Source organism: Elephas maximus, chromosome 15, assembly GCF_024166365.1.
Source record: "Elephas maximus indicus isolate mEleMax1 chromosome 15, mEleMax1 primary haplotype, whole genome shotgun sequence".
Taxonomy (NCBI): Eukaryota; Metazoa; Chordata; class Mammalia; order Proboscidea; family Elephantidae; genus Elephas; species Elephas maximus.
The window spans coordinates 72,704,283-72,729,395 of record NC_064833.1 but is presented as its reverse complement, the minus strand read 5'-3'; the positions used below and the strand labels follow the sequence as shown (position 1 = coordinate 72,729,395).

General features: G+C 40.4%; 1 protein-coding gene across 4 annotated transcripts in view; it reads left to right on the top strand.

Annotated features, from left to right (window-relative positions):
- The window catches only part of SULF1 (sulfatase 1), a 224,025-nt gene that overhangs the window by 45,707 nt on the left and 153,205 nt on the right, over positions 1-25,113 (top strand). For 3 of the 4 annotated variants that reach the window (XM_049853529.1, XM_049853531.1, XM_049853533.1), the window contains one exon: positions 14,211-14,305. The gene's annotated coding sequence lies outside the window, so the exon portion shown is untranslated. Of the gene's footprint in view, positions 1-388; positions 1,452-14,210; positions 14,306-25,113 lie in introns of those variants that run through there. The other variant, XM_049853530.1, reaches the window with a different exon arrangement.

Genomic DNA, 25,113 nt, shown 5'->3' with positions numbered 1-25,113 from the left:
TTTTAAGGGGAAATTTAGGAAAGGTTTTGTGAGGGGTTGGAGATTTGACCAGGCTCTTGAAGGAAATGAGCTGGAGGGCAGGCCATGCTGAGGAGGCTGGATGTGGATAAAGATAGAAAATGAAGGTGCAGCAGAGCCACCTTTAGAATGATTCATGTTCTAATGGGCTGCTGGCAGGAGAGTTCAGAGGTGGGAAGTGAGAAATAGTCCACAAACCGGGCTTTGAGGGCTGGGAAAGGGAATTCCTTTACCTGTTGGGGAGCAGTGCTGGGAACAGGGTAGGATAATAATAATCTAATGAGAATATGAGGTAGTAAGTTGCGGGGAGGGGGAGGTTGGTGCTCACACTAAATTGGAGCTTCTTCAGATGACCCAAGCTCTGGTGTAAAGAACCTTCTGGCTGGGTGTATTGCTCCCCCAGGGAAAAGAGCAGAGAACGAAAATGGAGGATTCGGCCCTGGCACGAGGAACACATTGCAAACCATCATTAGGAAAACAAGAAACCAGAAAAAAGAAAAGCAGCAGGAGCACCTGGGCCGGGCCTAAGAAACTCCGTGTTTACTAAGCACTTTCTCTCTGGAGAGGAGCCCTGGTGGCGCAGTGGTTAAAGTGTTCCAACTCGCCAGCTGTTCCGCGGGGGAAAGATATGGCAGTCTGCTTCCTGAAGACTTCGAGCCTGGCAAACCCTATGTGGCAGCTCTACTCTGTCCTGCACGGTCATTATGAGTGGGAACCGACTGGACGGCAGTGGGTTTACTTTGGGGTTTGGTCTCTGGAACGCCAGCCTCTCCAGTTACCACATCTTCCTCATCCACTCCGTCCTGCCGCAGGCGGCTTCTGTGCCCGTGCCGGGCGCCCGGAACCGCACGCCTGGAAACCCTGACTGGCCGTCCCAGCCTCCAACCGCCCGGGGCCTTCTCCCGCCGCCAGCCGGCCAGCTGCAGCTCCCTGTTTGTTTGCCGAGGTTTGCACTCACAGATTGAGTTGCCTTTTTTTATTTTTTCCAGTCAGTGCAGCAGTGTCCCGAAATTCACCCCCAGTGTAACTTCTGCCTCTGCTCCTCCTCTTCTTGGAACTGCCTTTTGTTTGTCTGGCAGCCTGGGTTCTATGGGGGTGTGTGATGATAATAATACGCGGGCTTATATAACCCTCCTCAGCTTGCAAGCACTTCACAGACCGTCCCCAATGAAGCTGCGGGCCGCTGTCAGGCCGGGCGGCGTTATCAGCAAATAGGAAACCCGGGGCGAGAGGCCGGAGGCGAGGGCGGGAGGATCAGAGGCGAGGCCTTCCTGGCTCCTCGCGCTGCCCCGCCGAGGTCAGAGCAGATAAGAAACAATGACTCTCGCCCTCCGCAGGAGGAAGGAAGTCCCGCTGCCACCTTATCTCTGCTTCTCTGCATATCCCTTCCTCCCAGAGCTCTTTCTCTAGAGAAGATTCTGAAGGCGGCTCTTGTAAGTATGATGCTCTGCTTTTTCTTGAAAAGAGGAAAAACTTTTCCTCGCTGCCCTGGTAACCTTCCCATTATTTATACATTAGAATCATTTCCCTCATTCAGATTCTTAAAAAAAAAAAAAAAGTAAAGAATGGAAAAAGTATGTTTCTGGCCAAAGCCCTCCACCCAGTTTGGTCTCTCCTAACAATAATAGGAGTGGAAATAGGTTTCTGTTGATAAGTCATTTAACTAAATAACACCCAGGCAAGGTGCGAAATTGGCCGTTTTCACAGTCTTGGTTATGTCTGGCTATTCTGCATACACACACAGACACACAGACACACACAGGCACATGTCCCTCGCTCCATCGCCACACACACACACATCCTGCCCCATTTCCTCTCTCACACATGCACACACACACATCCCTTGCTTCATCACACACATACACCCTGCTCTATCTCCTCTCTCTCTCACAAACACCTCACTCCATCTCCTCTCTCTCTCTCACACACACACGCACACACACACCTCACTCCATCTCCTGACCCTAGAGACCACTGGCTATTCACCTGATGTGTAGGGCAACAAGAAACTATGCAAGAACTTTGATCTTCAGTTTCTCTGCCTCTATCGCCCACAATTTCAATCGGATATAACTGTTGAAAGTTTCTTTTCACACTATGAAATAAGTCCCCTCTTTCAGTGTAGGCTTGAAACTTGTACTGGCTTGTGTAAACAAAATCCTGTAACTATAGTGGAAATGTGAATTTTTATTAAATTTTCACTGCATGGCTGAAAAATCTAAATATTAAAGAAAAAGTAGACACTAACTTCTTAAGTATGAGCAAAACCCTGCTTTTAAACTATTCTTCTGTAAAGAATGCTGAATTAGCAGAGCATTTTTTCTAGATATGATGCTTATTACTTCAAAAAACAGCCTTTCACGAAAGGTGAATTTAAGACTCTAACAGAAAGCTAGGAAGTATGATTTGCTAATTGAACAGGCCAAGAAAATTAAGTTCTATTTTGGGTAATTGTGCAATTTACATTTATAAAACTATGATAAGTTGGTGCCCTGTGAGATGCAGAAAACTATTATCTTGATATTTCAGGTAAGAAAACTGAAATATAAATTGCTAATAATGGTGCAAAGTTGAAGAGCTTGGCTGCTAACCAAAAGGTCAGCAGTTCAAATCCACCAGCTGCTCCTTGAAAACCCTGTGGAGGAGTTCTGCTCTGTTCTATAGGGTCACTGTAAGTCAGAATCAACTCCAGGTCAATGGCTATTTTTTTTTTTTTAAGTAATGTAGAAAATTAAATCATTTTACTTTCAGTGCCATGGTGCTACGATCAAGCCACTGTGCTTATATGTCTTTATCTTTGGATAAACACATGTCAAAACCACATATAGTGTGTGTGTGTGTGTGTGTGTAATTATCCTGAACTCTTACATTTGTTGTATGTATTCAATACTCAGTATTTTATGTAAGAGTATAATATCCAAAATGGACTAAGTGGAGAAATTTCATATTAAATTTCAGGATGAAATAGTTGTTTATTATTCAACAAAAACAGGAGACATTGAAATGATGTCTAGTTTTAAGATTCTCTTTAAATAAAATTTCCACATAGAATGCTCTGTGGCCTCTAAGAAAACCTAAGGCATAATTAAAGTTGAAAATGAGACTGGATTCTAGTTGTTTTTACCCCTACATTTAAGAGTGATCTGTCAACACTAAATTCTAAACTCTAGCTAATTTGATTAAAAAGATTAGCCACATAATCTCAACATTAGCTTCAAAGCATATTCAATCAGAGTAGAAAGAACACAAACTTTGATGAGATCTGGATTTGAGGCTTGGCGTTGCCATTATCTAGCTTTATGACCGGGGGCAGGCTTTGTAAGATTTTGAGCCTCAGATTTCACATCTATAAAGTAAGACCAATACTGTTTACCCCCAAGAAGAGGATTTTTGAAAGGACTAAAAAAAACAAAAATTATAAAAGAAGTAATATATGTAAAATATCTAATACCATGTCTGAAAATAGCAGTGTTTCAATCAACCTTAGAGCTTTTCCACTTACTCTATTTGTAATCTTTCATTCGTCTATTTATCTGCTGACCATGTACTATGTATTGCATTCTATTAAGCTCTGGTGATACAAACTGAATAAGATTAAGAAACTGCCCTGGAGTACTTCACAGTCTGAGGAAACAGACCGAAACAATAGATCATTTTCGTAACGGTATAAACCAGTTGCCGTGGAGTTGACTCCAGCTTGTGGTAACCCCATGTGTGTCAGAGTAGAATTGTGCTCCATACGATTTTCGGTGGCTGATTTTTCAAAGTAGATCGCGAGGCCCTTCCTTCCAGGTACATCTGAGTGGACTTGACCCTCCAACCTTTTCGTTAGCAGCCACGTACATTAACTGCTTGCACCATCCAGGGACCATAACAGTGTAATACCTGTAAAAATAGAAGTGTGTTCAAGATTAAGTGGCAAAACTGAGGCCAGGATGATTATCTCTAACTAGTGAAAGTCAAAGGAACTTGTGCAAAGTTGATGTTGATTATGTTTTAAAGAATAGGCAGGAGGGGACAAAGGATTTGGATAGGCATTTCACCAAAAAGGAGATCCATATGGCCACCAAACACATGAAAAGATGTTCAGTGTCATTAGCCATCAGAGGGATGTGAATCAAAACCACAATGAGATATTTCAATCCCATTAGGATGGCTAAGATAATAATAATAATAAATGTTAATGAGGATGTGGAGAAATTGGAACCCTTATCCATTACTGGTAGATGCAAAATGGCATAGCTGTTGTGGAAGACAGTGTGGCAGCTCCTCAAAAAGCCAAAAATGGAACTACCATCATATGATCCAGCAATTCCATTCCTAGGTGTATACCCAGAAGAGTTGAAAACACACTCAAAAAGAGACTTGTACGTCAGTGTTCATTCACAATACCCAAAAGGTGGAAGCAATCTAAATGCCCATGAACAGATGAATGGATCAACAAAATGTGGTACATACATGCAACGGAATACTATTTATACCACACCTGTATAAAAAAATAAAAACGGGCAAATACATAGAGAACAAAGTTTATTAGTGGCTACCAGGGGTAGGAGGAAAGAGGAAGGGGGGTAAGTTATTGTTTATGGAGTACTGAGTTTTGGTGTACAGTGATGAAAAAATCTCATTGATTAAGAGTGTGTTGCGTAGCTGATTAATGTAATTTTCAATAAGATGTACCCTGTAAAAAGTTGAATTGACACAAGTTGTGTGATAGTATTTAAAATGATGACCCTTCCGCCCAAAAAAGAGTAGCTACAGAGGCTACTTATGTACAACCAAGCGCCTCTTGGGATTTGTTCCTTGGTTGGGTGGTTTAGAGTCATAGTTTCGTGGAACATCCCAGTTAATTGACCTAATAATGTGTTTAGTGCTTCTTTTCTACCTCCTGGCTTGTTGAGTGGTGCCTGGGGTCTTAAAAGCTTGCAAGCAGCCATCCAAGGTCCAACAATTGGTCTTTATTCGCCTGGAGCAACAGAAGAATAAGGAGAGTGAGGAACAGAAGGAGGAAATGGAATATATGGCTAATTGCCTCCATTAACAACTGCCCCCTTTATCTTGAGACCAGAAGTACTGAACATTGCCCGACTGTTATTACTGAACATTTTGATCAAAGAGTCAATAGAAGAATCCTGATCAAAAGGGGAAAAATGCAGGACAGAATTTCAAATTCTCATGGAATCCATACTTTTTAGAGCCATGGAGGCTGGATAAACCTCTGAAACTATTGCCCTGAGACAATCTTTAAACTTTAAACTAAGAATATGCCCTGAAGTCTTCTTAAAACCAGACAATAATTTAGCTTAACTAGTAAAGAATGTCTGCCTTGAGCATTGCACTCTTTTAAGGCCTATCTATATAGAATCAAATTGCCAACTGCAACTCAAAAGATAGACAGAAAACCTAGGGGACAGTGAGTTTATGTCAATGAGGCAGGAACAATTGAGAAAAGGAGAGTGAGAATGTCTATACAACTCAGTGTAATCACTGTCACTGAATTGTACAAATAGAAATTGTTGAATTGGTCTATGTTCTGTGTATTTTGGAAACTCTGGTGGCTTAGTGGTTAAGTACTATGGCTGCTAACCAAAAGGTCAGCAGTTCGAATCCACCAGGCGCTCCTTGGACACTCTATGGGGCAGTTCTACTCTGACCCAGGGTCTCTATGAGTTGGAATTGACTCGACGGCACTGGGTTTGGTTCTGTGTATTTTCTCAATAATAACAACAAAAATGAAATAAATTATTTTTTTAGAAAGGATAAGCAGGAGATTGCCCCTCAGAAGAGGGGTGGAAGGACATTCCAAGTGAAGAGAAGGGCACTGGAGAGTGAGAGGTGTAGGAAAGAATGAGAATGGAAACTCATTTCCATTGGTGCTAAAATGTTGACTCTTGCAGGGGAGGGGGTGGATACTGAAGATTAGTCAGCATTTGAATGTAATAATCTAGTGAAAATCAAACTGTGGTCCAGAGATCTCCTCCTGGTCTGCAAAAGTGTTTGTTTTGGTTCACATCAAGAAAAGGATCTTGCACCTAAGCATAGATCAAGTGCATCACTAAGACCCTATTTGGTTCAATGGACTATTTTATTTGTTTACTTGTTTGTAGCGAGCCCATATGGATGATGGAAAAACATTGTGGAACAAGCTTCTAACTTGCCACCCGTTACCAGTTGTTGTCAAGTCAATTCTGTGTGTGTCAGAATAGAGCTATGCTCCCCAGGGTTTGTAGGGGCTGATTTTTCAAAAGTAGATTGCCAGGCCTTTCTTTAAAGGTACCTCTAGGTAGACTTGACCTCCAATCTTTCAGTTAAGGCCTGAGAGTTTGCATACCCAGTGACTCCCCTAACTCACCCAAGTCTGACTTTATTAGGATCTATTTTCAGGATCCTTTTCAGGGTCACTCCTTTATCAATGAGCAGACATGGGAGGATTTTGAGTGAGCCTGAGAAGGCTGAGAATAGATGTGATTAGATTTTCATTTTATAAAAATGTTATGTAAATCACCTAGTATCCAGTATGGAATGTGTTTTGGGCAAAGACCTAGGAGGTGACAAGGCTGTAAACTAGGAGACTAGTTAACGACAGACTCTTGTGCTCAAGTGAGTAATGGCAAAGACAAAGCAGTGCAGTGGACAATAGAACACAGATTCCAGAGATATTTAGAAGGTAGAAATTACTTGACTTGGGGTCAGGATAAAGGGAATGAAGGAAAAGAAAACATCTATAATGTTAGCCTTGGGTTTGGGCACCTGGGTAGCGCCAATGACGTACAATTAAACAAGAGGAAGGACAGGTTTCTAGGAGATTGAGTTTGTTGGTGTAAATTGAGTTTGAGATGTGAGTAAGAGGTTAGATTATAACAATGAGTAAAAATAAAGTTTTTTTTTTTTTTTTTTTAAGTCTTACGCTTCTGCTTTTTCTCTTTGAAATTTTGGGGGAGAAACAAAGATTGGACTCTCTCCCTAATATACTTCAGTGCCTCCAAGAAATAGCAATATCTGAGCTCACCGGGCTCTGAATTGCCTTGAATCACTGAGTGTTTTCCCACTAACTTTTCAAGAGGAAGGCCATGTATAGGGCAGTCTTAATTAACAAGAGCTATGTATACTTGCAAAGAGAACAATTTTTACTTCCTTTGACTCTTCAGAAATGAACACAGGCTACAAAAAATATCTGTGGGCTAGTAGAATAATTGTTTCTAAAGAACACACATTCGTTAGTACTTATTCATCAAGAAGCCCTTTCCTTAGCAGGGATTTTTCATTTCCCTTGACTTAGGGCACCCACTCAGAGACCAAAGTAAAGAAGATGTAACTTCTAAGACTAAAGCGGAGAATGTGATTTCTTACCTGGTCATTCTTAGCCTATAACCAGTTTTTCCTTCTTTAGTGTGACTGATGAGGTCTTCCAAAATTGGACTCACCATTCTCAAATGGTGTAGAAGGAGGGGTAATGTTAGCTAATTTTTAAAAGATGCAACTGGGAGAATTTTAACTTTTAGAATGAATAGAAAGCAACTTGATTAGCAGACAGGAAGCCGTGACATTTTAAATCTTTGAGGTCTGATTACTTGATAACCTTAGTTTTCTCATACCCTTTTACCCTTTTATGCTCTGCACTTAATCTTCTGTGGCAAAGCCTCTATAGAATTTCCTGGATTTCAGAGTCCTTATCCCACCTGAACACTTCAGAGCTAATGCTATTTATTACCAAAGGGGTTTAGCCTCAGACTTTATGGCTAGTCTTGCAAAGTCCTGTAATATTTCTTTCTGGTAAGTGCACTGTACCAACACATTCTAAAATAGATTTAAGAAGATTCCACCTCTGAACATAAGGGGCATTAATTGCTATTAGAAAGCTAGTACTTGGTTATAATTTGGATTCCATCTGGCTTCTGATGCCTCACTTCAAAACTCAGGAAACGTCAGAAATTCTCTTTGGCTTTTGAAATAGTAAAAGGGGTTTCTATTCTTGCTCAAATGCTTTTGCCATAAAATAATGAAGACTTCCAGAAAGGAACTGTTAACATCTCAGCTATGCAAAAAAATCACCAAATATATACTTAAGAGTCAGTTGAGTTTGCATCATGGGAAAGTTTATTATTTAAAGAAGGAGCAAGATATATTTGGGGGGAATTCCCATTAGCACGATAGAAAGTATGAAGAACATACTGAGTTTCCATATATGGTGTTTGCCATTCCACATTTAGGTAACTTGAGCCATTTAAAGTCTTGGCTTCATAAGCAAGTGCTACCCTATTCATGGTCTTTTTGAGTTTGCTGACATAGTGATTTACTCCAGGCGGGATGCTGCCTGAGCCACTGTGCTCATCTACGTGGGGTTTGAAGAACAGATAGGTCACAGCTGTGCAGACCCCCCAGACACCTGAGTCCAGAGGACTGCTGGAGTTTGCTTCATTTCTGTGCTCCACAGAAAGCTGGCAGCTCCCCAATTTTCTCTTGGGTTTGGCTTCCTGTTCACATGTTTTCTGGTCTCATGTCATTGTGCAAGAAGTAATAGTCCCACATGCGTGCACCCTCCACAATGGCAAGATTTGTGCCGTTCAGCACAAGTTTTTTAATGAGGACATTTTGAATCTTCCAGCAACTCCTTCGGGAAAGCAATTTGGAACTGATTATTGCTTTCCAAGGCAAAGGGAGCGAAGACTGAAGGGACTTTAGCAACAAGGCTAAGGCCACTTTTACGAGACAATTAAAGGACATGAGGAAAAAATGGAGCCCTGGTGGCACAGTGGTTAAGTGCTCAGCTGCTAACTGAAATGCCAGCGGTTTGAACCCACCACCTCCTCCATGGGAGAAAGCTGCGGCAGTCTGCTTCTGTAACGATTGCAGCCTTGGAAACCCTGTGGGGCAGCTCTACTCTGTCCTATAGTGTTGCTATGAGTCAGAATCAACTCGATGCCAACGGGTTTGGTTTGGACATAAGAAAAACAAACATTTACCCTACACATCTATCTAAATGTCTCCATGTGTCACAGAATAGCAAAATGCCTCCAATTCACAGTTTAAAAATATCACTTACTTTTTCAGCATTTCACTAACTCTGAATGGAGCTAGTGTTTCCCACTGAGGACTGCTATTTTAATGACATTTCTCTGCAGCGAAATTTGCTAAGTTTATGAAGCTTGAGAGCCAGGAAATGCAGCTCAGTTTCTGAACAACCAAGAAAGCCAAGAGAGTTTGAAGTTCAGTCATCTAGTTGCTTTATAGCAGGGATTCATAAGTGCTAAGTGCAATAACATTCTAATGCAGAGCTAGAAGCCAAACCAAACTTTTAAAGTGCGGCTCTTAAACTATCAAACTTAACTTCCCGACATATTATCAGCAGGTGAACTTCTGGCACACACACTTATGTATCGATGTTAATGTCAGATGAATGGGTATACATGTCAACATTTTACAGAATACTAGAACAGCAAGGGACTTGGGAGGCCTTCAATCTTATTCGTTTTACAAATGGAGAGACTCATAGGATATGTCTCTCTCTTTCTTTTTCTCCCTCTCTCTCGCTCTTCTCTTTTTCTCTGTGCCTGTCCATCTATCTAAATATCTATTTGTTTGTAGCTAGGTCTTGTGCTGAGTCATTTCATACAGAAAATATCATAGGTCTGGCTTATGAAAGACAAAATGATCCACAGCTAGGCCAGTGGTTCCCTATTCCATCCAAGTGTGTGTGGTCTAGCTTTAGGGGCATGGGCCAGCACTTCATTCTTGCTTGAGGAACGGTTCAGGATCTCAGATTAGATATTTCAGAACGAAACTTGAACACACTCCAAAACAAGTCAAGAAGCAGTATGTGACCCCGATTCTGACTATATAGTATAAAACCAAACCAAACCTGTTGCCGTCAAGTCGATTCTGACTCATAGTGACCCTACAGGACAGAGTAAAGCTGCCCCACAGAGTTGCCAAGGAGTGCCTGGTGGATTCAAATTGCCAACCTTTTGGTTAGCAGCTGTAGCACCTAACCACTATGCCACCAGGGTTTCCAGTATATAGTACAGCAGTGCGCAATCATGTGTGGTACAGGCGCCACACTGTACTTAGGGTATACAATGTAGTCAAAGCTCAAGGTAGAGCCCTCACTCTTGGGAATCTTAAAACCTGGCTGGAGAGACAAGCTCACTACCCACAACAGCAATAAAAGAGGACAGTATTATAACTAAGTACAACATTGCATAGCACAGATTTTAGGTGTTCAGGTGAGAGAGATTAATGAGAATTGAGGTTGTTGGGAAATGGGACTTCTGTCGATCCTAGAGCATCACTTAGAATTTTAATACGTGGAGGGGAGAAAGGCAGACTTCCAAGTAAAGAAGAGCAGCAAAAATGAAAGCATGATGTGTCCCTCACTGGGGGGGCCTTGAGGATGCCAGGTTGATGGGTGCTTTCCTGCAGCATTTCTCAAACCTGAGCGGTGCACCATGGGGTCCTGTTATTAGCTTATATTATTTTCTATTAAAATGTCACTTGAGTAAGTACAAATAAATTAGGTATGAATTCCTTTAATTCTATTTATGTAACTATAAGTCTCCATTAATATAATGATATCGTTGAAGCCCCCAAACATAAACAAATTAAACATAAACAAAACCAGAAACCAATACCATTCTAATTGATAATATTAAGTTAGATGCTGTTTTGTTGAAACTAAAGAATAATAAACATGTTTTAACTAAGTATTCATTCATGGAATTGGGGGAAAAATAAACTATTATAATTTAAAAAACCTGTCCCTGCATATTTACTACTATGTTTATTTATAATGAGCTGTTACAAGTTGGCACATGTAAAGAAAGAACATTCATGCAGTGCATTGCATGGTCTGAGACTGCAGAACTGAGAGAGCAGTTAAGAGTGCAGTCACTCTCATGTTTATCTCACCTAGCGAATAAACCTTCATACCGCACGTCAGGAAATAGTGGACGCTCGTGTGTGTACACTTTCCAGGTGGGTATTCTGGCTGCCTCTGTTCTTCAATAGCCTGTAACAATTACAATATTACGTTATTGTACCACGCATTAGCATTTTAAATCTAAGGCTCCATTTATACAATTTATAAAAGCTTTCACCTCGTTCTAGGAAAATGCATTTTGATTGCAAATGACCACTGTGAGGAAAATGATATCTTTATTGTTGTTAACTGCCATCAAGTCAACCCCTGACTCAGGGCGACCCCATGTACAATGGCATTAGGACGTTGTGATCTGTAGGGTTTCTACTGGCTGGTTTTTGGAAGTAAATTGCCAGACTTTATTTCCTAGTCTGTCTGAGTTTGGTAGCTCTGCTGAAACGTGTTCAGCATTAGAGCAACACACAAGATTCCACTGGCAAATGGGTGATGGCTGTGTACGAGCTGCCTTAGCCAGGAATGGGACCTGGTCTCCTGCATGGAAGGTAAGAATTCTACCACTGAACCGCCACCAACCTTGGTATCTTTGCTACTGATTTAAAAAAGTTCAACCCCAGTAATAACGATTGCCAGTGTTTATTGAACATTTATTGTGTGCTGAACCTATTCTAAGTTTCCTTTACATTGATGTTTGTATGTTATCCTCACACCAACCCTGTTGGGTATAGGCTATGTTTAATCCCCATTTTTCAGAGGACGGTATTGAAGCATAGAGAAATTAAGTAACTTGCTCAAGATTACATAGCCAGTGAATGCTGTCACCTGGAATTGAGGCATCTAGCTCCAGAATCTACTGCCTCCAGGAACATATGCACAACAGTTGCAGAAAGGATGCTGCTCTTCTGATATTAAAAAAAAACTTCTGATATTAAGCCCCATGAAATGAGTGTTACCTAATTATTTTTTATTAGTTAATGATATATATTTTTTAAATGATCTGTGTGGTATTGGGAGCCCTGGTGGCACAGTGGTTAAGAGCTCAGCTGCTAGCCAAAAGGTCGGTAGTTCAAATCCACCAGCCGCTCCTTGGAAACCCTACAGAGCAATTTTCCTCTATCCTATGGGGTTGCTATGAGTCCAAATTAACTTGACAGCAATGGGCTTTTTTATTTTATTTTGACATTAGGCTATGCCAGCATGAGTACAGCCAGATACTTACAGCTTCATATTCACATTAAACCTCACTTCAGGAGATTACAAGGTGCCGTGCGTAATTATCAATCCAAACACATATATGTCCTCCAAAAATGTATTTGAAAAGTGGGCATCTGTGTGATGCTTATAATAATTTTTAATGTTATCAGAGACATGGAAATAGAGGTGATAAAAGTTCTCGAGAATTCACATACTTTCCAAATGAGAAGTGGGTTGGGTGGGTGTACCAGATGACGGGGGTGGGGACCGGCAGAGGAGTTTACCTGCTGTCTGGCGTGGAAGGAGACATGATAAGGGTGGTGTTGGAGGAAGATAAGCACTGCTGCAACAGGCCAGCTTGAGAGGCATTGCTGCAGCAGCTCAATGTGAGAGGGACGCTCCCAGACAGGAAAGGACTGGGGACAATCCAAGTTCAACCTGAGTCACCTCAAGACAGAAGAAGAGAGTCCAGGCCTGTCCACAGAAATATTCTACACCCACTTCCTCTGAGATGCCCCTTTGAAAAAATAAATTTTTTTTTTTTTTATTATAGACCAGTAATAAGTTGCTATCACGTCGATTCCAGCTCATGGTGACTGTGTGTGTCAGAATAAAACTGTGCTCCGTAGATTTTTCAGTGGCTGATTTTTCAGAAGTATATTGTTAGGCCTTTCTTCTGAGGCACCTGGATGGGCTCAAACCTCTGAACTTTGGTTACCAGCCAAGCATGTTAACTGTTTGCACCACCCAGGGATTCCTTGTGAAGTACTAGGCTCTATGTTTTCCCAGAAACCCTGTTCGCATACTAGTTAAGTGCTACGGCTGCTAACCAAGAGGTCAGGCAGTTCAACTGCCAGGTGCTCCTTGGGAACTCTATGTGGCAGTTCCACTCTGTCCTATAGGGTCACTATGAGTCAGAATCGACTCTATGGCAGTGGGTTTGGCTTTTGGGGCATACCTAGTAAAATATAACCAAACCACCAAATGCACTGCTGTCGAGTCGATTCCGACTCATAGTGACCCTATAGGTCGGAGTAGAACTGCTCCATAGAGTTTCCAAGGAGCACCTGGCGGATTCGAACCGCTGACCTCTTGGTTAGCGGCCGTAGTACTTAACCACTACGCCACCAGGGTTTCCGTGTTCCTAGGTAGGCATAGGAAAAATAAATAAGGATTTATACTCTTAGCAGCTTTCTGAAAATGTACGAAGGAATATGCCTTTTATCGCTGACTTGCACAAACACAATTCAGTAATACCTGGGTGGATTACATTGAGTAGTCAAATTCAGCCATCTTCAAGAAAAAAAAACATGAATTTTGCAAAAGGTCACCTCTTTTTACTCTTCATTGGATTGTACACCATGTATATCAACATGTAACTGTAAGCAACATGTAAGCTTCAAATGAAATACTTTATTAAACGTTAATATTTACATGGACAGGGAAAATATTTTTTAAAAAAACTTATAGGAAATTGTGAGTTGTTAAACAACAACAGGGCCATTTTCCTATTCTATTATGTAAAGTATGTATGGTAAAATGTGTTATTCATGGCAGTAAGATTGTATTACCAAATACCTGAGGCATTAAAATGGATGCTTTCCCTTATTCAGAGTATCTAAATCTATGTCAGTAGCTTATATTTTTCAACTTATGTGCAGAATCTAAACAAATTTAACCAATTGTAATTGCTTGCTTCGCTAGTCATCAAATAACAGCTTGCAGCAACTTTAGAAGATTGTATGATCCAGTGCATTTTCCTTTAAAATAGGCCTCACAACCTGAAATTAGACATCACTCAACCCTTAACCTTGAACCACTCCGTAACTTTTAAAAAGAAACTTTTCTTTATTGGTTCTATGAAAGACAGTCAAAGATTAAATAATATGAAATCGCTGTAATGGAAGAGGGAGTCAAAATGGAGACTTCTGCAAAAGGACTGGCTTATCCACGGTGCTTCTAAGACTCTTGTGAGTGAGTGTCAGGAAATCAGTCTGGATGAGATTTGGAGAACAATATTCTTAATGGTGTCCCCCTTTGAAGCTCTGAAAGGACAACATCTGAAAGGTGGGAGAAATAGCTGATAAAATGCAAGTGACAGCACTTCTGCTTTGTTCCGTTGTAGGTGCTGAGGACCACCCATCATCATCTGGAGAAGGTGGACTTGGCAAATGACATGCAGGTTCTCCAAGGCAGAATAATTGCAGAAAATCTTCAAAGGTACTCGTATCAAATATTTATTTCCAGGTTGATTAAACCAAGGGTCCCTTGAACACTCTATGTAACTTGAAATGGGGAACATTTTACAGATAGGGAATTATAAGAAGTAGCTGACATTGAGGACTAGATAGATGATTCTCACCTTCCTATAGCATTCCTGTCTTTCTTGGCTGAGAGAGCTAAAAGGGGCCTTAAATGTGGCAGAGCCATTTCATAAAATCAATCCTCAGGAATGACAGGAAACCATCATATGACATTAGCATCTCATGAGCTTTTCAGGAAGTTCTGGGGAATTTGGGAGGCAGTGAAAGGCAGGCCAGCCATGTTCTTGGTCCTCCCCAAGTACTCTGTAGTGTAGGACTGAAAACTCTACAAATGTCACCTGTCTTCTTCACAGTTTCTTGCCTCAACCAGATAAACATTAGGCCTAAGAGTGTGGTGGAGCCAGGGAGAGTTCTGAAGGCCCACCTCAGCAGTTTGACCATGGTTATGTTCCCACGAGTCTTTTCTCAAATATCAACTGTAAAGGTTGTCCCACTCGATCCCCAGCCAAAACTAATGCAATAGAGACTGTTGAGTTCCTCTTGGTTTCACTTGCAGCTCTTCAAAATCATTACTTTTTGCTTAATTTTCACTCTAGCCTTGTGTTGGCCTAGGTTGGCTTGGAATAAATCCTCTAATCACTGAAAAGTTTAGGAACCGCACATACACAAAAACAAAATCTTCAACAAGTCTGGCCTGGATTTCAGGTTTGTCTTTTGAGGGTTGTCTTATCCAGCTTCTCTCCTCCATACCTATGGAACTAAACATTGTGTCTTCATACCACAAATGGCAAGTTAAGAAGGGGAATGGCTGGGAGTATATGCAGAGTATAAAATCACGAGCATTAGTGTTTTTTCTGTAATTCCTGGAGCTTTGCAGGCAGATAGTCTGGAGTATCTCCATGTAACAGCTCCCACCACCCTCTAAGAGAAGATGTATTGAAATTTAGGCCTCCTACTTCAAAACAGAAACCCTGGTGGCATGGTGGTTAAGTGCTACGGCTGCCAACCAAGAGGTTGGGCAGTTGTAATCCGCCAGGTGCTCCTTGGAAACTCTATGGGGCAGTTCTACTCTGTCCTATAGGGTCTCTATGAGTCGGAACCGACTCAACAGCAATGGGTTTTTTTTGGTGGGGGGTTACTTCAAAACTCCAAATAGTAGAAGACGTGAGAAAATATTGCAAAATAGAAACTAAAAGAGAGAGATCTATTTAAGAACAAGCTCAATAAACAGTAGAACTGTGACTTCTTAAGAGCTTTTATTTTTTCAATCTTCTTGAGTCAGTTTGCCCAACTTTTTCTTTATGAACCTCTAGCCCAATGCATCAGTTTTTCTGTCAATGGCCTTCAGTATGGTTCCATTTAAAATTAAACTGTAGAAGAGGCCACAAAATGACTTAAAACTGGAGATCACCATGTATCTTCCCAAGAGGCCATTGAAGACCTGCTTTTTCACAGCATCTGTCACTTTTCTGGAATGCCATGTTGTTTATTATCTGGCTTGTAATCTTCCATTTTACACTTTTCTTTTTTTAATGGATAATTTCACCGCTTTAAGTGTTATATCCTTTTCATTTCTAGGTATATCTTTATTGTGGAAAAATAGAAATGAGTGTTTATTACCATATTGAATCAAGTTAGAATCACTTGCTAAACTTAAACACACAGGGCACTTATTGCGTAGAAATCTGTGTACCCGCTATGAGGACTGACTCCAGTTTGTTCTTTCCATCTTTGGCCTGGAAAACTCAAAGGTAGTATCTGACTGACTGCCGGCTACAAAGAGCTCTGCCCCACCTCATCGAAGTCCATCATTTGAGCTGGATTAGATAAGCAACTGAGTGACTTGCCACCACCACACCTGTATTGATATATCCAGAATCCTCCAATCTAGCAAAATTTTTAAAAAGCAGCAGTTCCTCTTTTTGTGTGCTTGGTCAGGTACATAAAATAAGGACCACTGTAATGGGCATGAAGGTTTCCAAATTCCAAATTCCCTTGCTGTTACATGCACTTTTGCCTGGTCCTCTGCTCATGTCATCTGGCTATAAAGTTCTTCCACTTAATATTTCTCCAGTTTTAGAAACAACTTGCTGTCACCTCCAAAATTCATAACCCAAGGAACAGAGGCAGGAGATGTTATAAATGAATATCGGAAGGTGCCGGAGAATCTTCTGGTCATCAGATTGCCAAAAGATTCTCTCTTGTTCTGGGCGGATATGAGCGATATTCTCATACAATGAGATACCAAAAGAATAATTACATTTCAGCTTGGGGGAGATTTTGCAGGTTCTCATCAAAATGCTCACGCTTGTGGAACAGGCTGTTATTTTAGGGGGAGCCTGGTTTTTAGCTTGAAATACACCTGCCAAAATATGAATGGCTGCTATTGTGCCTCCTGCACTGCCATGGGGCACTAGGACGAGGCTTGGTGCACACAGACTGAGTAACTTAGAACAGTGACTGTGCTGTTTGTAAGAAAATTACCACCTTTCTTTGCCCTGTTGATGTCTAGTTAGGATGGAAAATGTTATCGTAAATGTACCTTAGTTATGCCACCTGGCATTTTTTTTTTACATGATTTTAGTTATTTAAGTTAAGTGCCTTAATTTAAATGTAAGTGACTTGTTAAATTGTCCATAGACAATAATAATAAGCTACATTTTTTTCAAGGAATCAGTGTGGACCCTAAAAACAGCTAAAATTATCTGGAGCCGCTGGTGATTTCAAACTGTCATCACCTTGTTTAGCAGTTGATCACTTTAATCACTCAACCTAATATTTTACATAATTGGAAACATGAAGAATATATAATTTTGTTCCGATTTTTTTCACTTTATATCAAAACAGGTAGCATTTTCTGCGTTGTCTTCATACCAGTTGCCGTGGAGTTGATTGCAATTCATGGTGACTCCACCATGTGTCAGAGTAGAACTGTGCTCCACAGGGTTTTCAGTGGCTGATTTTTTGAGAAGTAGATTGCCAGGCCTTGGAAGCAAGATGCCTCTGAGTGGACTTCAACTTCCAATCTTTTGGTTAAGAGTTGAACATGTTAACCATTTGGACCACCCAGGGACTCCTGTTGTCTCCATAACCTGTTGCTGTCAAGTCGATTCTGACTCATAGTGACCATAGTTGGTTTTAAATTTGGGTGTCATGTTCCACTGCTTGGATATGTAACACATAAGGTACTTTTAGTTTTTTCCTTTAAGAGCTAACACTCCAAAAAGCACAGTCAGTACCTTCCTTCATGCAGCCTTTCAATTTCGTTGCATCCTGATGCCAGTTTTTAAGCTAACATCTTCTCCTGTGTCATCCTTCCACATGTGAGTCTTCAATACAAATGTCAATGACAAATGAGTGTTAATATTTACAACCACACAAATTTACACACTTGTATATATGTAGTTGGAAACTCAGGTGGTGTGGTTAAGAGCTACGGCTGCTAACCAAAAGGTCAGCAGTTCGAATCTACCAGGCACTCCTTGGAAACACTATGGGGCAGTTCTACTCTGTCCTGTAGGGTCGCCATGAGTTGGAATTGACTCACCAGCAATGGGTTTCGTTTTTGTTTAGTATATACATAGTTAAATGAATCTGTTTATGCAGTATATCCTCAAAGCCAATGAGTTTGTATTTAAAGAAAATGCCAAACTCCAATGTGATGAGAAACATCTCATATATTCGGGCTGTGCCATCTGGAGCTGCCTTCTCTCTATTAACACCCAACAGAGACCTGCCTGGAGTCCTGGTGATGCAATGGTTAAAGCGATCGACTACTAACCAAAAGGTTGGTCACTGAAAACCACTAGCAGCTCCACGGGAGAAAGATGTGGCAGTCTGCTTCTGTAGAGATTTACAGCCTTGGACACCCTCTGGCGTCACTGGGAGTTGGAATTGACTTGATGGCAGTGAGTTTTCGGTTTGGAGACTTGTCTGAGCAGGTTGCCCTCTCAGGCTTGTTTAGCTCCCAGACAAACAGTGCTTTGTCCAATATGGTGAGAGATCAAAGGACTGACCAGAGGAAAAAAACGTTATTTTTCCTCTAGAGGAGCCCTAGCAGTGCAGTGTTTAAGCTCCCGTCTGCTAACCAAAAGGTCAGCAATTCGAATCCTTGGAAACTCTATGGGGCAGTTCTACTCTGTCCTATAGGGTCACTGTGAGTCATAATTGACTGGATGGCAAAGGTTTGGTTTGGTTTTTTCTTCCTGTAGAAAATTGGTTATGGTAGTAATACTTTCTGGCAGGAAGTTAACAGGAAAAAAGACTATTTCCCTGGGGATGGGAGGAGCAGTTTGATTCTGATGGGGGTGGGAGCTAGGGAACACTCACAAGGGGAGGTCAAGGAAAAAGAATGGGATGATGTCATTCTTTACTGGGACAGTCACTGAAATGAAATCAGGCCACACAACAATGGTCTTGTTCTATGCCCAGTGCCGCAAGTTGTTACAAGAGATTCCTCTGCAGTGATGTTTCTCTGGAAGGGTCGAAGGGCCCCCTGCTCACGTTAGGATAGCCCCCAGGACTCCTGTAAGACAATTACGAGATGGTGAGGGTCATTCTCTTCAGTGCTGAAATGGCCCACTCTGGCTTTAAAACATTTATTTGAGATCCCTACGCCACATTTTAGGATAGAAAAAGTATCAGGATTCTTACAACACAGCTGACTTAAAGAGGCAGAATGCAATCGTACAACTTGATAATAAGCTGGATTTTGAAAATTGCTGCCTTTTTTATAGGATAATTTTGAGTTGCATACTGAAGACTGAATATATTTTTCAGTAGGAAGTTGACACTTGCTGAAAAGAAACTGTCTTGTGCCATGTTAGGGCATTTATAAAAACAAAAAACATTGCCCTGGAGTCGAGCTGATTAATTCTGCTTACAGAGGAAGTATTTGATTTGTGTCAGTCTTCTATTTCATCGTTCCAGTGGCACCTATATTCAATAAGTTCCTTATCTCAGTGGTATCCTAAGTTGACCTCATTCATCTGCTTCGATATCACAAGAAGGCATCACAATGATAAATGAAGGCTGGGCTTTCTAAGAAGTCATTCCTGGAATAGTTGGGTTGTAGGGTCAAATCCTGTGATTAAGATTCTGTTGTTATGGCATTAATAGGGCTTAAATTGACTGAAACTGCACAAGTATCTATAATACGAGAATGGAAGCACTGTAGGCATTTTATGTTAACATCTTCTATTTAGATAATCTGCGAAACTTAATATTCATTTTTGCCAAAGGATTGGTCTTCACGTTTATGTATATATTCTGCAACAAAGTTCTCTCTCTTATAGGCTATATGGAAATACAAAAAAAAAAAAAAAAAGATATTGCCAGTGGGAAGTTATACTTGTTCTATGATTTTACTCTCAAATTACTAGGGAATCTTGTGTCGTAACATAAGGTATATAGGGGAGGTGGTGCTATGTATATGACAAATATATTTGGAAATTGTTTTGGGTTGTAGGTATCAAAATGGAAAAAGGCACGTTTCAAAGGGGTCCTTTTTTTGGTAGATTCTCATGTGAGCAGTGAACTTATAATGGTTTCTACTATTCTTATTTATAAATAAAAGATAATTAGGATACAGGATCTTTGAGAGAAGACAATTATTTAAAACTGTAAAAAGTAACAAAACTTATTTCCAAATGGTATTCACCATCAGAAGTTCCCAAGGATTCAAGACAATGCTTAATTTGGTTTTCTCTTCATGTTTTAGTAGACTTAAAAAAAAAAAAAAAAAAAAATCATGATTTACAAACCAGATACGCTGTTTCTTTTTACAATGAGACTCACCATAAAATTAATGGAAAAATTGTTTGCTGTTGTGTTTTTATGTCCCCTAGCATGATCTAATGTATTTTGCACATGAAAATGTATTTATTTATCACATAAAGTAAGAGTATCCAGCAGATCAAGGCTACCTTACAAGATTCATGGGAAATTGGATTAGCCAGGGATATAAGTGTGATGCAGCTCCACAGTACACAGGGACTGGGGTGAAGGGCCTGCCACCATTCAGATGGGTCAGTGCCCATGCTGTATGGGTTTTAGATATTTCCAGTGTGCTCCTGATATAAGTGTGTCACACAGAACTAGTCACAGTATTGGTCTGTCCAGCTAAGAGTCAGGAGATATGGGTTCCTATTTTAAGCACTTTGTTTATTTTGTTTTTTTTTTTTATTTTGTACCTTTCTACAAAATTGGAATCTACTTGTCCCACTCTCCCTTCTGGGAGGTTGTAAATCTAAGATAAAGAATGTAAAAGCACTTTAGTGGGAGCAGATGTTCCTGACCTACTCACACACAACCTATTGGTGTGCTGTAATATTACAAGGCTAAGGTATAGCACGATAACCATTAGCTCCCATCGTACTGCCCTATTCCCAGCACCTTATTTCTCCCTCATTATCCTTTTAGTTTTATGTCTCTGCCAGTAAATGAATCCCAGTGTGTATTTTTGATTGTTGGCAAAAATTCAAAAATATTTTCTAAGGAGGGAAGGTTATAGAATCATTAGGATTATGATTACTTATTCAGTCCATTAAACATACACAAACATACACACACGCACACTCGAGACTGAAATACCTTTACAGGCTTAGGCAATGAAACACTGAAAATAAAAGTGAGAAAAAATCAGTATGTACTTTATTATACACTTGCAGTGGTTGGAATTCACCCAAAGATTGACTCCAAATAATGCTTAGGATCAGAAAAGATGTATAAGATTAACTCACCAGGCATCACTCTACTGCTTTTAATATTTTGCTGATTGGCTTCCGTTGGGCACTAAAACAGATTGAAAAAAGGCCATCCTCTGCATCCCCCAGACAGGGGCCAGAGACAAAAAGTGACATTCCTCTGCTTGCTGTCAGTGAACCTCACAAGACTGCCTTTCTCTTAGGGAAATATTCAGTTTTCTTGTTGATTTTTCCACCCGCAAGCATTGATTTATAGAGGAATTTCTTTCCAATGTCAGGCACAGTATCAGCTTAGTAGTTTGTAAATGCTGAAATGTCCCTTCTGGGTACAAGGAGAGGAATTTAGTTTACAATTCTCATTTGGAAGTCCACCTTAGTTTAAAGAACTTTTTCTCTGGTTGTAGAAATATTAAGACAGACTCTATAAGGCATGACTTGTGTCTATGTGTGTGAACAACTGTTACATTGACAACCAGCCCCTAAATGTGACGGACAATAATTCTATCAAAACATTGATTTTTTTTTTTTTTTTCTCCTGACTCATGGTGGCAACAGGACCGCATAGCTATGTGGCAATAACTAGGCTGAGCTGTTGGCCTTTGTAGGTGTCTGAAAATGGTACTCCGTGGTGTGTGTTAGAGCAATGTAAAAAAGAGCCTTTCCTACCTTAGGGAGCCTTTGGGAGGAGTTGAAGGGTCATTTTCTTAAAGTGGAAATTTCATTCTCTCTTTCCTTCTTTAATTTACAGTGATGTACAAGAGAAGCAGAGCATAGTGTTTAGGAGCACAGATTTGAGTCCAGACTGCCTGGGCTTGAATCCCTGCTATGCCATTTACTAACTGCGTAGCTTAATTTTTTGTGCCTCAGCCTCCTCAACTGAAAAATGGGGGCCAATAATAGTACCAACTTCATTTGGCTGTTTTGAGGATTAGATGAGCTCCTATGAATAAAGGGCTCAGAACAGTGCCTAGCACTTAGTAAGTGCTTTGCACACACTAGCTGTTATTATAATTACTTATTGTAGGAATTAAAAAAAACAGCAATACACCAAGTAGACAATTAGGAAGGTCCCATGATATTAGTCTTCTCATAATTTCATATTCCATACACTTAAATACACACACACACACAATCTGTCCATGTACCAGGCATAATAAAGTTATGAGTCACAACCCCACCCTGTGGAAGTGAGTGCTAGATATCTAGACATCAGTAGGACATACACATGTGCCTCACAAAATAATAGCAATAACAATACATTTACATGCCTACAATGTACATTTGTACACTTGTAACTGTTGTCAGAGAGTCAAATGACAGGATGTGTCGGAAGGTACTTTGGGAGTAAATATATGCCATATATACACATGGAAGAACTTGGTTTAAACCCATTTTTAATTTTCTAATTTCTGATTGCTCTTTGTATTTGTTTGGTCTGAGATTCATCTCTCCCCCAACTCCACCCAATCATGATTTTACAAGTATTAATAAATAAAACCTAATCATTACTGAAATCCAATAAAAAAATTCTCCTTATGGAGGCTCTTATGAGTCACTGGCTCAGATTCTGGTCCCCAGACAGGCTGGATATTTATAGTCTGTATTCTTCTTGTTGCAGCTGTATAGAGCTGGATACTGAGAATCACAAAAGTATACAATGGGTTTGCCTCGTCAAAACATTTTTTAATGTTTTGTTTAAGAAAATTGTATACATTTAAAACAATTTTATAGCTATAACGAATTACCATGTGTCTTGGTCTCCTAGAGCTGTTGTAACACAAATATTACAAATGAGTGACTTTAAAGGACAAAAATTTATTTTCTTATAATTCTGGAGGCTCAAAGTCTAAATCAGAGTCTTGGCCGTGTAGATTACTTCCCGGTCATTCCTTTGTTCTTGGCGATCCTTACAGGGCGTCTGTCTTTCCCAGCTTGTGCCCTTTTCTGTGTCTTTTTTTTTTTTTTTTTAAGTCAGAAATGATTAGGACATACCCTGTGCTGGTATGGCCTTGTTAACATAACAGAACAACCCCTATTTCCAAACAAGATTATATCCATAGGTATAGGGCTTAGGATTCCAACATATATTTTGGGGGGACACAATTCAGTTCAACTGTACAGCATCCTGCTGTCTTCTTTGGGGCACCATTAAGATTCCCTGGTTGCAGGGATCGAAAAGAATCTCCTCAGAGAGTAATGGAAAGAGCAAGTCACAGGAAGAGGTTTCCCGAGTATTTTGGAATTTTTTTCACACAGTGGAGAGCGCTAGTTCTGCCTGTATTTTACACTTTTGAAAAAGACATTTTATACATGAAATTTAAAATTCTGTATTGCGTATCAAGTACTGCCACAGGATCTTTAAAATGAAAAACTTGGGGCTTGGTTATTCCATCACTTTTTTTTTTTTTTTAAGTATGTAGGTATGCCGAGAGCTGAAGAAAGAGTAGAAAACTGCTCTGTGAGCAAGTATTGTACAGCTCATCCCCCATCTCCAGAGTGAAAATCAAAGGTGATCGTTAGCATGGCATTAAATGAACAACAGTGTAGTGACTGCACATTGCATAAAAAAGCAAGTCCAGACCTTTGTAAAGCCACCCACGGACTGCCAGTGTGATGGAAGAAATAATGGTAAAAGTCAGTGCAGATATGCTACCGTTTGCTGGTTTGTGGGTTGGGTAAAGCTCCATAGCCTTGTGAGTCACAGATTGCCTTTGGGTAAAATATGGACTCTGATATTTGTCTTATAATATTGTTGTGAGGGACTCAAAGAGAAGGTATGTGCACAGCACAAAGCCCAGTGCGTCCACGGAACATTAGCTTCTCTCCTCCCCTGGTCTGAGCCATAGCATTCCCCCTCCACCCTCACTCCCGACATCACAGCTTTTGCTTGGTTCCTGTGCTCCCACCTTCCACTGCAGACTGCTTACTTTTCCTCAAAGACACCCTTCTGTACATATGCTCAGAATATCCATTCACTACTTCCTATGAAAGCTAAAATACCATAAAAAAAAAACATTGAAAAATGTCCCTTGATTTCCCCCCAGACAGGAGTTGATTGCTTCTTGCCCTGCATACTCATAGACCTAATACTTTAACTATGGTTCATATTTAAGTCTTTTTGTACCATACTGAGTTATTTACCTGTGTGTTCCTCACATCAGTGTGTGTGTTTTTGAGACTAGGGCATCATCTTTCCATTTTCACTGCATTTAGTCATAGTAATTTGTAAATAGTTAAGTGCACAAGAAATGTTCATTGTTAATTTAAAAAACAAAATTGCCAATTCCTGTTTTAAAGATACTAAGGTTTGTGAATTTCCAAAAAAGGCACACACGTTTGGCTTGGGCCAGTTGCCTAGTGGTAAAGTTTTTAAATTGTTCATATAATTTTTCTTCAACTGGTTTAAATGTTTGGTTATTTAAAAGGCTCCCATGGAAATGGACCCAGGATTAAAAACTGAGGAGGAGCCTGTGGTCTGGCATCTGTCTTGTAGAGTTTAGTGAGAGAGGCCAGGTATACACAAAGCTGTTAGGAAAGGCAGGTACCCCCTGGAGTAATAAATGAATAATCCCAAAAGCTCTTTGCCACACACTAATATCTCTTAAAAGTAGCTTGTTACAAGGCATCAACTGAAATACCATAATCCATTGGACAAAGAAACATGGCAGAGACAACTTCAAGCATACTGGTGCTACCATTCATGACAGAATGACAAGATGAAGGCAGCAGAAAAGCCACATTGGTGGTCAGGTGTCTGAAATGAGATGATTTCATTTGAACAAAGCTCTTGTGGATACCATGAGACAAAAAGACAAAACCATGTGGTGCTTTACCAGCAATATTGATAACCAGAAGTGTTCGGCTGCTAACCAAAAGGTCGACAGTTCGAATCCACCAGCTGCTCCTTGGAAACTCTCTGGAGCAGTTCTACTCTGTCCTGTAGGGCCGCTATGATTTGGAATCAACTCAATGGCAGTGGGTTTGGTTTTGGTTTTGATAGATGAACCGGAGGACAGCCTGTCCATGAATTTGATGTGGCAGGAACTTCCTATCGGAATTC